Raw genomic sequence first — 17,130 nt, forward strand, 5'->3', positions numbered from 1 at the left:
GAGGCTCTCTCGAGGCACTGGACCTCTCCAGCCTCAAAACTGTAACTGTGAAGTGTTTTGTTCAATTCTGTTTTAAGAAAAGATATTTTTCTATTCTTTTTTATATGTACTTTGTATGGTCCAAAGGTTACATCCTTGTTTTTCAAAATACTCTTGAAAATACATTGCTAGAACTGCACCAGCCAACACGTGTTTTGCCCTCAGTGGTCAGTTGGACCGGGGCTTTCTCAAGGCTTCTTCAATCGTTAATATATCTCAGTTAATTCTTATGATCACCATTTTAGACTTGAACAATCTTCACATACATATTATTAACGTCAATGTTTCTATCGTAGTTCAAGCCAAAAAATCCAGGGTCATTGCCTCATGTAAGCGTTTTGACGGTCTTACCTTTGTGTATGGACCATATAAAGTACATATAAAAATAAATTAAAAAAACAACTTTTCCTAAAAAGGAATTGAGATTTCTCCATGCTTATTCATACATAATAAATGAAGGAGGGGTACACACTCAACAAAACACTTTAGAAAATGGTGGACCGCCACTCCTGCGCCACCGCTAGTCAGACTCGTAATCAGGCTCTATGTTGCTATCTAGAACAACAAAGTGGAAGAATATTCTAAACAAATTTAGAATTACAATTAATGTTAGAAAAAAAGATGTGCATTGTTTAATCATGTGAAACCCTATGTTTATATATAATATAGGGATGGGATAGTGGTATTCCCCTTCAATATTGTGTTATTAAAGGAGAGATATGACTGATTAAATTATTGTGTCAGAAGGGAAATCCTTAACATGCAATCTCTGCTTCCCGCGTCCTACTGTAGTGATTCAGATTCTCCATGCCATTCCATGCCTACATCAAACACCAACTATAGCTATGTGGTTCAGGTTGCATGTGAGCAAAGTGAGGGGTTTTGGGAGAGGAGAAGATTGAGTATTTTGTATTTGTATTTTTTGTATTTGTATTGGCATTTATAAGGCGCGTAAATCACCCGTAGGTTTCGAAGCGCCTGCAGAAGCTCAAATGATGAACAGGTGGTCAGACAGTGTTAAAATAGCCAGGTTTTCAGAAGTTTGCGAAATTTCAGATGGTTTGATTTAAGCCTCATAGGAAGAGAGAGAGTGTTCCAGATCAACGGGGCAATTTTAGAAAAAGATCTATCTCCGTTTCTAACGGTTCGTATTTTGGGAACGGAGAGGAGGTGTTTGCCGGATGATCTAAGCGTTCTAGCCGAATGATAGGCTATAAGTTTGTTGGCGAGATATAGAGGGCCTTTGCCGTTTAAAGTTTTGTGAACCAAGCAGCAAAGTTTAAATTCGATGCGGTTTTTTATAGGAAGCCAATGTAACGACCTCAAACTGGGGGCTGAGGAGGTACGAGAGGGGAGATCAAGGACCATCCTAGCAGCAGTGTTTTGCAAGACCTGGAGCTTGTTCAAAAGATTTTCATTAATGGATGCAAAAAGTGCATTACCATAGTCCAGGCGGCTAATAATTAGTCCCTGGATCAGAGGCAGTCGGGAGGGGGATCCATTTGAATTTTTCTTTGAGGTTGCGCATAAGCCCAAAGCTGGAGCGCACAATGCTATTAATATGGTCAGACATAGAGAGTTTGTTGTCAAACACTATCCCTAGATTTTGGGCTGACGTCTTGGGAGGGGGGCACGGGCCTAAGGTTGAGGGCCACCAGTCGTCGGTCCAAAATTTGTGAGCGTTTCCAAAAAGTAGGATCTCTTTTTTGTCTGCATTAATTAGCAGATAGTTATTTGACATCCACTCTTTTACCGTGATCATACATTGTTGGAATCTGAGTTTAACATTAGTGGGATCAGTTCCCATAGTGATAAGAATTTGTGTATCATCAGCATAGGACACGGTTTCAAAACCGTGTGCTTTGATTAGTTTAGCCAATGGAGACACATAGAGATTAAAAAGCGTAGGGCTTAATATGGAGCCTTGTGGCACGCCCTTGTCTACTTCCTGATCTGAGGAGTAGAATTTATTGACTTGTACTTTAGAACTGCGTCCTGTCAGGAAGCTTTTGATCCACATTAAAGCTGAGCCTTCGACACCCACCTCCACAAAACGTTTTAGGAGAATACTATGTAAGATGGTGTCGAAGGCAGCAGACAAGTCTAGTAAAACCAAGATGGTGGGCTGTTTTACATCGAGGGTGACCCTTATATTATCCACCATTTCAAGTAGAGCCGTTTCAGTGCTGTGAAATGCTCTAAATCCAGATTGAGAAGTGTTGTAGTATAAAGAATAACTCTTGAAGCACAAAGACGAGGTAAGAAGATATCCTTTATTTCCTGTCATCCGCTCTCCTGACACTGGAATCCTCTCATGTCAACATTCTACTGTCACCTCTCGGAGGACCATACCAACATGGAAATGGCAGAGGGGTGTGCGGAACATACCATAAGTGTAACAGAAAGTGAGATTACAACACATCTCCCTATATAGGGAAAACAAGACATTCATCAACTCATGTAATTCACAATGCACAAAACACAGTACATTAAGGTTGAGATGATGCAGCTATTCTGTCCTTACTCCACGTCTGACCATTCTCTAGGCGAACCACATTCTTGCCTTCCTTTTGCACCCTTTGGTGTGCCTGATACTTGCTCAACCCTGGTTGTACATGTGTGGGCTTCTTAACAACCACTGTGGAACCCCTCTTGTACTCTTGTCTTTTGACTCTATGACTCTGGTCATACCACCCTTTGTACTTCCATTGGTGTTGGGATCTCAGCTCCTTACTCACCCCATGGTCTAGGTCCACCTTGTTTTCACCCCTCAACCAGTGTGGGACCAGTTTGGTACACGGTTCCCTTCCTCTTAAGTTAACAAAGGGAGACACTCCTGTGACAAGATTGGGGGTAGTGTGGTACGCCCAAATGCACTCTCTCAAAGAATCTTCCACATTGAACCCACTAGAGATGGCCAACTGAATGTGCTGTTTAATGAACCTGTTTGTTCTCTCTACCAACCCATTAGCTCTCGGACAATAGAGTGCAGTTTTCTCGTGTTTTATGTTTAAATCTTCCAGAAAAGTGGTCAGAGCTTCTGAGGTAAACTGCACTCCATTGTCTGTAACCAATGTTGCTGGAATGCCTTCATAAACGAATACATTCTTCAAAAATGTGATTAGGTTACTCGTGGTAGTCTGCGACGTAAACTTAAAATTTACCCAATGGGACGTGTAGTCTACCAACACAGACATAAACCTCTTCTGGGTACCTAGGACTTCCATGGGACCAATTATGTCTACTGCCAATTTGGTCCATGGAACCTCTGGCACCTCTACAGGAGATAAAGGAGTTTTGCGTGTAACTTTGCTCTTGTCGCTACTAGCACAGCTATTGCATTCCTTTACTTTAAGTTCGATCATGGAGTCCATCCTTGGAAACCAGAAATAGTTCCTGACTTTGTTTTTGGTGAGGCTCCTCCCCAAATGACCCTCATGGGCCCGGTCAATTATCTTGTCTCTCAAGTTGCAGGGAGGAACAGCTCTGTTTCCCCGATGTATCATGTCTGACATTAAAGACAGTTCATATCTCACTTCCCAAAAATCTTTTACCTCTTCCGGAACCTGAGAACGGTGTTCAGGCCAACCATTGAGAATGAACTGTCTGAGGATGCTCATCTCCTTGTCTCCCTTAACTCCTGCATCCCATTCTTCCTTAGACAAATAAGAGAGGTGCAAGGAAAAAATGGGGGCATCCAAATGTTCCTCTCCAGCATACTCCAAGAGTGGTGACCTTGACAAATAATCAGCGATTACATTCTTTGGACCTGGCAGATACTCTACTTTGAAACAATAGTTTTGTAGTCCCAGGACCCATTTCGCTATACGTGGGGAATTATTGTGTGCATTTTTTGCCGAAAACATGAAGGTCAAAGGCTTGTGGTCAGTGTGTATAACAAATTGTATCCCCCACAGGAAAAATTTAAAATGGTTCACTGCCCAGAAACACGCCAATGCCTCCCTCTCAATGACGGAATAGTTCTTCTCCGCAGAGTTGAGTGACTGTGATGCAAACGCAATAATGGTAACTTGCCCCTGTTCTTGTTGAGAAAGCATTGCTCCCAACCCTTTGTTGAAAGCATCCGTGGTCAGGACAGTTTTCTTGCGTGGGTCGAATGCACCCAGCGCAGGCGACTCTAGGATGCTCACCTTTATTGCCTTTACCGCCCTGCTGTGTTTTTCCTCCCACACAAATTCCTTTTCCTTTTTTAACAGTTCACGCAACTCATCACACATATCTGCAAAATTCGTACATACTTAGACATGTATTCAGCTAGTCCTAGGAATGATTTAAGTTCTTCCTTGTTAGTAGGGTTGTGGGCGTCCATAACTGCTTGAATCAAACTGTATTTTGGTTTGAAACCATCTTTAGATATAGTGTGACCCAAGTAGTCAACTGAGTCCACCTTGATTTTACATTTCTCCAGTTTCACGGTTAATCCTGCCCTGGTTAACCTTTGACACACCGTGTTAAAAATGGCATCATGTTCTTCTTCCGTAGCCCCATACATCAAAATATCGTCTTGGAAACATAATGTGTTCTTGATACCCTCCAACACTTGTTGCATCACTTTCTGGAAAATAGATGCCGCCGAGGCTAGACCAAACGGCATCCTAACAAACATGTAAGCCCCAAACGGCGAGGAGAACGCCGTAAGTGGTCTCGACTCAGGGTGTAACTCGACCTGGTGGTAGGCCATGGACAAATCGATGAATGAGAAAAAACACCCTTTACCCATCGTGCTCATCATTTCATTTATATTGGGCAGAGGAAACCTCTCCACCCAGATGTTGTCATTTAGGCTGCGTAAGTCAACACAGACACGGATACCCTTGCCATTGGCCTTTGACGCTAGAACCAGGGGGGCCAACCATTCAGATGCATCTATGGGTTGTATAACCCCCATGTCACACAGTTTGTCCAGTTCCTTTTTTAGAACTTCTCTCAGGCGCAACGGCACAGGGCGCGCCCTATGAACCACTGGTTTTGCACCTTTCTTCACTCTGATTTTGTGCTGGAAATCTTTTAATTTCCCTAACTTTTCGGTAAATAGGTCAGGAAAAGCGTTTTGTAGAAGACAGCATTCGTTGTTTTTGGGAGTGTCTACCAAGATGACTTGTTCCTTGTTATTAGGATCTAGGATAATGCCCAGTACTTTTTGGTGCTGACATCCTAACAGGTTTGCGCCCTTTTCAACCACATACACCTTACCCACCATGGATCTACCTTTAAACTCTATGTGGCTACTCAACATCCCCACCAGGGGAATGGGGTCTCTGGTGTACCCCTCAGGAGAAATGTCGGGAGAATGTAGCATGCTTTTACTACAACCTAGAATTTCCTCAAAGTCCTTTGCATTTATTAGCGTATACGGGGAACACGAATCAGCAAACACTTCAATGGCTTTGTTGTCTATGTGTATAACACATTTAGGATAGTTGGGCTTAGTTGTTTCGTCGCTGTCCTTGACTTGGAAAATGAATCTTGCTTGTGTTTCTCCAACGGGATTGCTGACCCTAGAAGTGTTATTTAACCCCTCCCTGCATACTCTGGCCAAATGTCCTCTTCTATTGCATTTTTTACACAAAACAGTGCGTGCTGAGCAAAATGGACTGTTAGCCAAGTGGTTACTGCTTCCACACCTGTAACATTTCAAATTTTGACCTTCCTTGTAGGTGGGCAGATTCCTTACGCCTTCCCTATTATGCACTTTTAACACTTCCCCTTCAAACTCTTCACACTGAATGGGAGCAACCACTTCTTCTTTTGCTTTCATCTCTCTTACACACTTGGCTGTGTGCTCAATAGATTGGGCAATAGAAATGGCATCCTTCAAGGACGGATTTTTAGCGAGTAATTTTTCCTGCACCTTCCCGCTGTTAGTACACCTTACCAGTTGGTCTCTTATTAACGAATCATTAAGCTCACCAAAATCACACAATTGCCTAAGTCCTCTAAGAGCCGCTATGTAATTATTAATAGATTCGCTCTTCCCTTGCACCCTGCTAAAGAATTTGTGGCGTTCAAGCACCACATTGACTTTGTCAACAAAATGAATCTCCAATTTCATCAGTGTTATGTCGTACACATCTGCATCATCCTCTTCCTCCAACTCTGGCTCAGGTAGAGTTTCATAAACTTTACGACCGTGCACCCCCAAATTATGCAATAGTATACGTTGTTTACGCAACGGAGAGAACCTTTCTCTGCCCATCGCAATCAAATACGATTCGAACAACTTTGTCCAGTCCTTCCAATGAATATCTGGATCACCACAGTCAATTAAAAATGATGGCGGTTGGCTCATTCCAGGCGTACCCATCTTGCATAAGATGGAGAATTACCTGGCTGGTGTAGCTGACCTGCTTTAGTGTGAGAATACACCCAATGGACCTTGAAGGGCAGAGAAGGCAATAGGGTGCACTACTCTGCAAAACCACCAAAAGCTTAGCGGATAACCCACTCCAACAGGGGCTTACATACGAAAGAGAAACTTGCACAAAGGGTATATCGCATCCTTCAAATCTCACTGTGACGGTAAAATATGGAGAGACAACCTCATGAGGCCAGAGTTCAAACGCAATACGTCACCTTGCTGACTGACATTACCTGCCCGAACCCTGTGGGGGTCCCTGCTTGAGCTACACAATGGGGAATTTTAATGGAGTCACGCACAGTGTGTGCGCATCACAGAAGAAACGCAGTGCAGCAGAAGAGAAATAACGACCATGCCTCCCACAATGTGTGCGCATCACAGGGGTATCCTTAAAGAAGGCACGTAGAATGTGTGCCTATCACAGTGGCGCAGCACAAACGAAGGAAAATGGAAAAGTCTTACTTGTGCCAAGACGACCTTCTGACCTTGCTGACAGATCGCTGCGCAGGAACAGAAAGCAGATCGGTGCCCTTGAAACCAGCAGCAGAGGCAGGGAAGCTTCGCCGGACCTGACGTTTAGCCGGCTCTCGAAGAACGGTGCGCCGGTGAAATTGACAAGAGGCGTGTCGAACACTCCGCCGCTGATTAGACGGAGCCTGCCTGCTGACTGGGACAAGCGACAGGGGTTCGCACACTCCCTTATTTCCTTCAGAACTGCTTGCAGACAGGAATCCCCATGAAGTGGAACTTCCTCAGACCATGACACCTGAAGTTCCGCGGGGACTCGCGGACCCAACAGCACGTACAGAGGTACGGTCACCCACGATTCCTTCGAAAGCTGACAGGGCTGCCAGCTGACTGAAATTGATCCGCTGCACTGCTCACAGGTTCACCGCCCCACAACACATCAAGCCCTCCGTAAAAAGAGTTCACGAGGACGATGCGAACGATGCAGGCTGTTGAGATTTCCTTTAGCGAGAATCACAAATCGGCTGACAGCGTCAATGCATGGAGCAAACTGCAAAGCTGCTCCTACTCGTAAGCAACAGCTAAACCAGGAGAGACAATAACGAAAGGGGAGATGACAGGCTGCCCCCTGCGCAGAGACGTCACCAGTGTTGTAGTATAAAGAAGAACTCTTGAAGCACAAAGACGAGGTAAGAAGATATCCTTCATTTCCTGTCATCCGCTCTCCTGACACTGGAATCCTCTCATGTCAACATTCTACTGTCACCTCTCGGAGGACCATACCAACATGGAAATGGCAGAGGGGTGTGCGGAACATACCATAAGTGTAACAGAAAGTGAGATTACAACAAGAAGGATCTAACAATTTGTTGGTTTCTAGGTGTTTAGTGAATTGGGAATTGATCAGAGATTCCAGATCCTTTCCAAACAAAGGAAGAAGAGAGATAGGGCGGTAGTTTAAAGGCAGAGTTGGGTCAGCCGATGGTTTTTTCAAAATGGGTCTGATGACGGCTTTCTTCCAATGAGAGGGCACGGTCGACTGAGAGAGTGAGAGGTTAAGGGTTCTGGTCAAGTAGGGAATGAGGATGGGAGCAACTTTGGAAATAATAGAGGATGATGCCGGATCGGTAGGGGAGCCAGAAGTAATTCTAGTCAATGTAGATATTACATCATGCTCCGTAAATGTGTGGAAGACCTTCAAAATGGTCGACGGAGTGGGAAGCGTTATGCTTATTGGCGGCTTGCAAGGTAGGTCAGTGGTGATGGGATTGAAAAAAGTTTTATAAATGTCATTGACTTTATTAAAGAAGAATGAAGAGAGGGTATTGACCCATTCACAAGAAGCAATTGTGGCAGGTAGACAGGACGCAGGACTAGAGAACTCTTTGACTATTCTATAGAGTTCTCTATGGGAGTTTGCAGCCCGATCTATCCTGGCACCCAGATAGACTTTTTTGGCAGAGGCAATGTTCCTCATGTATTGGCGATGGAATTTTTTATAATGTATTCTATCGCTGGGGTTTTTTGTATGTCGCCATTTACGTTCGAGTACCCTGACGGCAGATTTCATAATTTTGAGTTCAGGGGTGAACCAAGGGGATAGTTAGTTGGACATCTGCTAGGTTTACTGGGGGCGATGATGTCTAGAGCTGCGATAATAGCTTGGTCAAGATAAATCGCAGCTTGGTTAGGGTCAGTTAGAGGTCCAATGGGAGTTGGGGAAAAATGCGTGGAGAAGGCTTCCGGACTAATCTTATTCCATGCTCTACTCGAACTGAATCTTTTCTTAGCAGGGGAAAGAATTGAATTGAGGTGGATAAGGAACTTGATGGTATAATGATCGGACCAAAGGACCGGTGAAAGTTGATCTAATTTTAATTTATTGGATTTGGTAAATAGGAGATCAAGGGTGTGACCGGCGGTATGGGTAGGACCGGTCACCAATTGATTTAGGCCCAATGCGTTCATACTTGTGATGAGTTCGTTCGTATGAGGGTCTTGTAACGATTCGGCATGGTAATTGAAATCACCTAGAAGAAAGAAATTATCTGAGGAAAGAGCAAGGGAGGCAATAGTTTCGGTGAGTTTATTAACAAAGCTCGTTTTGGTTCCAGGCGGCCTATAGAGGAGGGCACCTTTCCAGGACTCTTTATTCCCCAAAGTAATTGTGAAAGTACAAATTTCGCCCCAATCAGCAAGATGGGTGTCAGTGAGGTGAAGTTTGATGTTAGATCTGTAGGCTATAGCGATACCTCCACCTCTTTTATTCATCCTGTCCAGCCTCGAGATTTTGTATTCATGGGGAAGGGCTACTGCAATGTCGGGTAGTGCAGAGTCTGAGAGCCAGGTTTCAGTAATGAAGCATGGGTCTGGCTTGTCAGCGTCAAGAAGCACCCAGATTTCTAATTGATGTTTAGGGAGGGACCGCGCATTACAGTACAGGCAGGTTAGGAACTTGGGTTCGGGGGATAGTATAGGGGTAGATGTAGTGCATGTGCTCACTTTTAATAGGTGTTGGCAGAGAGGAGGGGACTGCTTCGAGAGGAAGTTACAAAGGGAGGAAGAAAAATTATCAGGTAGATTGACAGTTGAGCGATCAATATTCATTGCATGGAGCTCAGAACTTGAATATTGAAGGAGTGCCATGAAAAGAAGGCTACAGAGGACCAGAGGAAAAAATCGAGCAGGGGTCCTGGTGACTGGCGACGGTCAGGCGCGGACGGGCGCAGACGGGCTTGCCCTTGGCGCGCTGCCGGCGCGCCTGCTGCGCGCGTCCGCTCTGCGCACTCGTTATATGCCGGGAGTGGGCGGGACCGCGACAGCCACAACTAGAATGCTGACCTGATAGACTCACCGGAAGTGAGTATGTGTAAACTAGGTGTTTTACCCCTCCGCACAATCGCCAAAAGCCGCGGCGGACCGGGGGGACACCTAAAGTAAGGTAGGCAGCAAGAATAGAACAAACACAGTATTTGTAAAAGCACACTCAAATAGTTTAAGAACACGCTAAAAGATTAAAAATATAGGTTGCAGGTAATCGCGCTGAATTAACCTGGATTATTTGAATGAGACATGACTGCGATTGTTAGCTTTTCTGTTACCAGAGAAGTTCTTGTCTGTGTCAGTGTGTGGTCAGCATGTGATGGTCCTCTGCAGGATTCAACTATCAATGCCATAAACTGTTGCTAGAGAGACATCTATGAATTGACACATTACCCTCCAACTGCACTTCCAACCCTACCTATAAACAGAAAAAGGTTTTCTTGGTTATCTCTGTATTTCAGTGATTTTCTGCACACATTGTGCTGTATAAAGATATTGACATCTGCAAACAGACAAGAGCCACAAGGAAGTCCACACCATTCCCAACATTTGCTTGAACACTACAGTGGCTAAACACACAGTGACTTCACGCTTTCAGATTCTATACCTATGTGGTATCACTGATTTAGCATTAATTATGTGCATCATGAGTCGTGCTTAGTCCTTAGATGATGAATATTGGAAGGTTATCAAGAAGGATTGATTCAGTCATTAGTGTTTATTTTTTAATTTTTGAGTCCTTAGTGCACTGTGCTCTGTTACTTCACAAGCAGAGCGGTGAAAGAGGCACAAGGGATTAAAAGTCTTGAAACAGGAAAAGTGAGTATTCTCTCTAGAGCAGGTGCAATACCCAAACGTCTATTTGACTAGGTATCTTCATTCCTTATACTATTATAGATGTCATGAAACTGTGAGGTCCTGCAGAACATGAGTAACTGACTGGCTAGCCAGTTCTAGAGCTCCAGCGGAATAGCCAGGCATCACAGCTCACAGTACAGGAGCCCCGGTGGGAAAATGCTTCTCAGAGTATTTCCAGGTGAACATCAAGGCATTGCTTGAGAATCATAACTCCAGTGGGATGTGTGGGATGAACACGATGAGTGTTTAGCTCTCCACCCATCTTGCACAGCTCTGCCATGTATGTTGATGTGTCTGGTGCCATGGTGGGAGCTGCAAGGAGATAAACAGGGTGGGCCTGAAGGCCATAAGAAAGACAAAGGGGACAGGGAAAAGCTGAGGGGCATTATAGCACTTCCCTCCAAGCCCTTCAAAAATATTACACTTTAGATGCATAAGTTGCTAAAATCTGAACCAAGCTTGGAGGTGTATATAACCTGTGAGTTCATCTGATCTTTCTTTTGGTCCATAAGTCAACCAACTGTATCAGTCTACCGCATGCCCCGATAGATTCCAAAAGAGCACACACATTGGTCCCTCCTTCAATTATGTTTTAGAGACATACCTTCTATAACATTTGCAAAGCTAGGAATTCGAAGAGTGTGGTTGGTCTGTCTGAATTCATGTTCATCATGCCACTAAAACCAAACTTTCCTTTAAACAGTAGCCCATACCAACAGGATTGTTTATGTGTGAAAACTTCAATATTAATAAGCATTTAAAAAGACCAGACAAGACTAACTATTCTCTTCAAAGGTGTATACACTTCAGCAGTATTTTTACTGTCTGTCACCGCTATTGCCTTGCAAGTTGATCTACAATGACAGCAGAAAATGAACAACAAAACTTTGCATACAGAAACACCATAGCGTATTAATAATGTCAACTTGAAACACACTCTATCTCAACACTATACTATTAAACATGAGAAAACAATATAGCTTTTTCCTTTTTTAAGGGAAACAAATTCCTGTACATTCCCAAACATATCAGAGAAGAAAATGTATGGCTTGATTTAGAGGTTGGCAGACAGGGTACTCTGTTACACACATGATGGAGTACCCTGTCCACCAAACCCTTGGTCTACCTACATCAAAGTATTCCTTTGATGGAGTGTCGGTTGGCTACATCAACGGTATACTTCCTCTGATGGCCCAATGTAGTTGGGAATGGGGCTGTTGGAGGAAGGCCTTTAAGCCATCCACCCAATTCAAAGTGGACGGTGTAAAGTTTTTATTGCCATCACAGCCAGGAATTTTTTGTGGTAAGAGACAGAAAGAAAACAATAATGATCCCCACATCCCGGGAGAAAACTCCTAGGGTGTGGTGGACATTATTTTTTTTTTTGTAAAAACAAACTCATGCTTTGTAATGAAAATCCTTTGAAATGTTTCATGGCCAGCCACAATGGCTGATGGTACAGTCCGACAATCCTATCATTCATTGAAAGGAACCACCATGATGGAGGTTACTGTCAATGTAGAGAGTTGTCCACAGGGCCAGATGACAACTGTAAATTTTGCATGTGTGGGTCCCCCAGAATGGTGGAGTTATTGTCTTCCATCATCCTGTCGGACTAAACACCGCACACCAGTCTGAATCACCCCCTAAGACTTCAACTTAAAACAACAGGAAAGCGTTTGGTTCACTGCACTTCAAACTAATTATTTTGAATGTCAATGAATGGCACATATTTCTGAGATCATGGTCTGTGTTTACTTTTGTAGGCTTAGTATGATCTGTTGAAACTATTTATTTTCCATGCAATATGATTCTCAGCATTGAAGTACAACTAATCGTTTTGGTTTTTACATTCTCTCCCTTTAGATTCAAGTGTATGGCCCTCACCCTGCTGATGATGCCTGATGTGTGGTACCCCCAGCTTCATAAAGTTTTGATTATGAAGAATCTTTCAGAAGAAATTGTCTCTAAAGCTGAGATGGCATGGTAGGTGGCTCATTTGCACAGGCTAGTATCTCACTTTTTGGTGTGCTTAGTTTGAGGTAATTTGTCTCAATAGATTTCTCTAAGATTAGGAATTTAAGTTACATGGGCTTTGGAGTTTTAGAATAGGTAGCTGTAGCAACTAAGGGCCTAATTTATATGTTGGGGAGAGGGAACTCCATCATAATAGTGACAGTGTTCCCTACCCGCCAACATAGTTGTCTGCCTGCCCAATTAAATGTGGGAGGACCATAGGTTTAATCACGGCAGAGACTACCTCATCTCTGCCATGATTAAACCCCTTCAACAGCCCTGTGGAGTTGGGGCTATCGGAGGCAGACTTCTAATTCGGCCTACCTAATTTAGATGAACAGAATAAGAGGTCATTTTTCACTGTCCTTTACCGTCAGGAAAACCCTGGTGGTAAGGGACAGTGAAAACTGCTAAATGGTTCATTCACCATAAGAGAGGACTCCTATGATGAAGGGAGCATTTTCTTTTTTCATTTGAAAAAGAAAATCCTGCTTTGGGAACTTCTTTTTGAAATTAAAAAAGAAAACAGTTTAGTGCAAAGCTCTGTCATGTCAACGGAGCCCTGCACCAAACTTCAAAAAGTGTTGACAGGAGCCGCTGTGACTGCGGTTCCTGCCAAGGCTTTAGAAATGAGGCAGTCTCTCCATCAGTGTGATGGAGTCATTTACTCCCTCACCCTGGTAGAAAATGGTCTGCGCAACAAAACTTAAATTAGGCCCTAAGGTTGAAAGAAGAAATCAGTTTCAGCAAAGAATGGTTCTCAAAATTCTCCAATGGAGCAAAGTAGGTAGCTATAACTGGGTATGATGAGTGGCTGGTTAACATTACTATGAAATCCCTATTAACTAGTGTCCAGCACTGAAAAATGCTTTCAAGTGAAAAGAGCCTGTTTTCCTTGTCCACCATTGGTGTGCTCTTATTGGGGAATCCTAAATGCCTTGTTCCAGTCCTCCTAAGGTAGAAAAAAGTACCAAGTCACACTTTTCCCAATCTGCTGCGAAAATTCATCCTGGCCACTCTGGCAGCCCTCAGTTTCTTAAGACACTCTTCTCAGTACCAGGTATCTCTCCAGCTAGGGCAGATCAGTTGAGGAATCTAGCTTTTGTTGCACCTGGCATTTTTGCAGTTTTATATAACATCATGTAGGGAGGTGGAGCATTTTGCTCTATGCTGAGAAATGATGAAAGTCTGATGGAAAATCTTGAAATTTGAGTGAAACAGAGTGAATCATCCACATTTAGATCCTACTATGGTTGATTTTAATATGCATATGTGATTGGTTAAAATACACAATGCAGCCCACATATGACATTTCCAAAAAAATGCACCACAACGATGAGGGTCCCGCACCCATGCGCACAAGGAGTCACTTCCTCAAAATATTTAGATTACCAGTGCTCACTTAACGAATGGTCACCGTTAAACCATCCCTACATTGAAATAATTTCACACTTGTAAGGAGCACTCCAAATATACACAATATTTCCAAACAAATATCTTTGATTCAAAAACATTTATTCTCAAATCTCATATTTTTAAGCATGGAGAATGTCCAATTGTTCATGTACCAATGTGTTATTGCTTTGATGCCTTGGTTAGTCCTTTATCCATTAATAAATGTTCTTGCCCCAAAAAATATTTTTTCCTTTTAATCCATCCAAATTTTTCTTTTGATCCATCAATCGTTGTTACCAATTTTTTATGATCCAATCACTTTATCATCCTTTTGATCCATCCATCGTTACTTTCAATTATATAAAATATTGTATGATGCAATCATTAGATCGAGAGGTTATACTTCCATTCCTAATGTCCAATACTCTCAACAGCCGACGCGTTTCGTCCCCTCCCGGGACATCATCAGGGCTGTGAAATAAATGAGAACATACCATCATAATCAAGACTTTCCTGTCCATATATTCACTCCTTCAAATCAAATCCTGCCTATATAACATGCTCCAAAGTAAATCAGAATAGTAAACAAGTTGTTCTAATTTATTCCTACCTATATAACAGGCTCCCAAGTTAATCAGGATGTTAAACCAGTAGTTCTAGTTTGTAACAGACATCATCTCTATCAGTCAAAAATGACACAATTGGTGATATAATAAACCCCATGGGTAATATTCATAGCACTCATTGCAATAAACACCCCATTTTTTGTACCAAAAACAAAATCCTTCTATAGAACCCTCTTCGTATGGATCAATCTGTCCCTGTTCTCTCCTTAGTCTCAATTCCTACATTCCTGATCGAAATCTTCCCCTTTTATGACCCTACTTCTGTTGTCTCTATCCTGTACTCAAAGTCCTAAGAACCAATCATCTATAACATCCTTAATTTTGCCACCCTATTTAATTCTCAGCTACATTTCTATATTCCCAGATCAAGTACAGTTGAACCGGTCTCACCTTTATCCAGTAATATTGGTGAGTGCATCCAAGACACGTTATTTCTAATGCAGTCTGTCCAATTCGACTAACACAAATGTTAGCTGTATCAGAGAAAAAGGAAAAAAACACTTTCTATAACCTTTCCCCAACATAACAAGTAACCTAAATATTCCAAAAACCTATTTCCCAAATTCTCTGTCCAAGTACCTGTGAACATTCCTCTTGTTTTACTCCTAGTAAAATTACCTTCGGAAACACATTTTTTGTTCTTTAAGGGGATTAGAGGTGCAAGTAGCAAACATATGAACTATATCTGTACAAGGTGTTGCACACCGGGAGCAGCTCGTTCCTCTACCTGTCCCCCATTTTGCAATTCTTTTTGGTGTATAATATAGCATAAAACAAGTCTTTAAAAAGTGCACTTGTAAGTACCCAACATTAAAACAGTTTGAGATAATAAAAGAGCTTTAGCGAACACTGCTTCTGAAATCGCCGTCATCTCTTGCCATTTAAGAGAGAATTTGTCAAGATCGTCTTTCATTTCATTATTTAATAAATGATATATTGTCCTGATATGGATATTATTCTGTGCTATTAAAATCTCCACCAGTTTGTTTTTATAAAAGCCATTAGGACCACCCCCTTTGTGCTGCAGGTAATCTCTTATTTGCAGATACTGTAAAAAAAACTCCCTATTATTAATACCAAACTCTACCTTCAGGTCATCAAAAGTTACTAAGCCAGAAGGAGCAAAAAAAGTACCTAATTTATCTATACCTACCTGAACCCAGGTTTGAATATAGCCATCCGTAAAGATTTTTGTCAAATTCGGGTTATTCTTAATCGGAGTCTAGCAATTCAGTCTTCCTAACCCCATCAATTTCCGAAGAGATGACCATACCTTATAAACTCCCAGGAGACACTTAAAACATACTTTTTTTATAGTAGCTCAGCTCTCCAAAGGCAGCCTCATGCCCCCCTGCCAATTAGCCACTCAGTTTCAAAGGTAATTCCAATGGGATTCTATCCTACTTGAAGTTGGTGGAAAGGGATGAAAAGGGGTGAAAACTCAAAAACTTTCTGGGTACAGGCTGCCTTTTCCTCCTCTTCACCTGCATCTAGGTCCCCCTGTTCTGGCGCACTTGGACCACAATGGACTGGCACGCCGTTTTGATGGACTTGAAGGTAAGTGTACGTAGTGTGTGCAGGGATGCAGTGCATGGTGTGCGTATGTTGGCTGGGTGCAGTGCAGTATGTGCAACATGGGCTCACTACACATAAACTACATACACACATGGACAGATACTTGTTATATGTTAAAAATATGTCACTTACCTATCTCCTCCCACCACGGTCACCCCCGTCTTCACTCCACCAGCCCAACAGGAACATTCAAATTGGCTCGATGAGACCCCACCGTCAGGACGGCGAGTGAGGACAGGTCCCCAGCACAGAAGACCGCTGCCGCTTCTTCTGTGTATCACATGTACAACTAAATACGACTGGCGAAACTTTGGAGCTCGCTGCCATGGCGGCCTGGCTGTCGGACCCCCAAGATCTAAATCAGGCTCTAAGACTAATTTGGGTCTACCGCAGGAGCACAAGAGTAGCAATCTAAGTGAGATTTAGTGGCTGCTGACTGCTGCAGTTCGTGTCCTGGTTCATGTAGAGCTATTTTCTTAGAACAAAATGCATCCACTGGCACATTTTTTATGCAAGGGTGCACTATTGCGCTTAATATTGGTTTATGCTTCTCATGGGATGTTGCATAATTATGAGTAATTTTGTGGTAACTTCGAGTAATTACGCTGGAGAGAATTACGCTAATTATGCCCACCCCTAGCTGAGGAATGAATTTGACCAATGTTGTCTATGGAGATGTCATTTTATGATCTAAAGGATTAGTCTTCTCATTCTATGTTTGACCTTGGATAGGACATTCAGCAGGGAGATAGTGATGGAAAGGTATCAAGTCTTGTACTCGGTCTGTAGGTGGTTTCCAGTAGATTGTTGGTGATGCTGGGAAGACAAAGTCGAGTGTCTTGGTTATGGGACATGCTGTACCACAGTGAGTGTTTTGATGAGGTGGTGGAGGTGTCTCTTGTTTTGTTGAGCTTGTGCTGTCTTAAAAGTTGAAGACACTCAAGAGGGTGG

This window comes from Triturus cristatus, chromosome 11, assembly GCF_964204655.1.
Source record: "Triturus cristatus chromosome 11, aTriCri1.1, whole genome shotgun sequence".
Taxonomy (NCBI): Eukaryota; Metazoa; Chordata; class Amphibia; order Caudata; family Salamandridae; genus Triturus; species Triturus cristatus.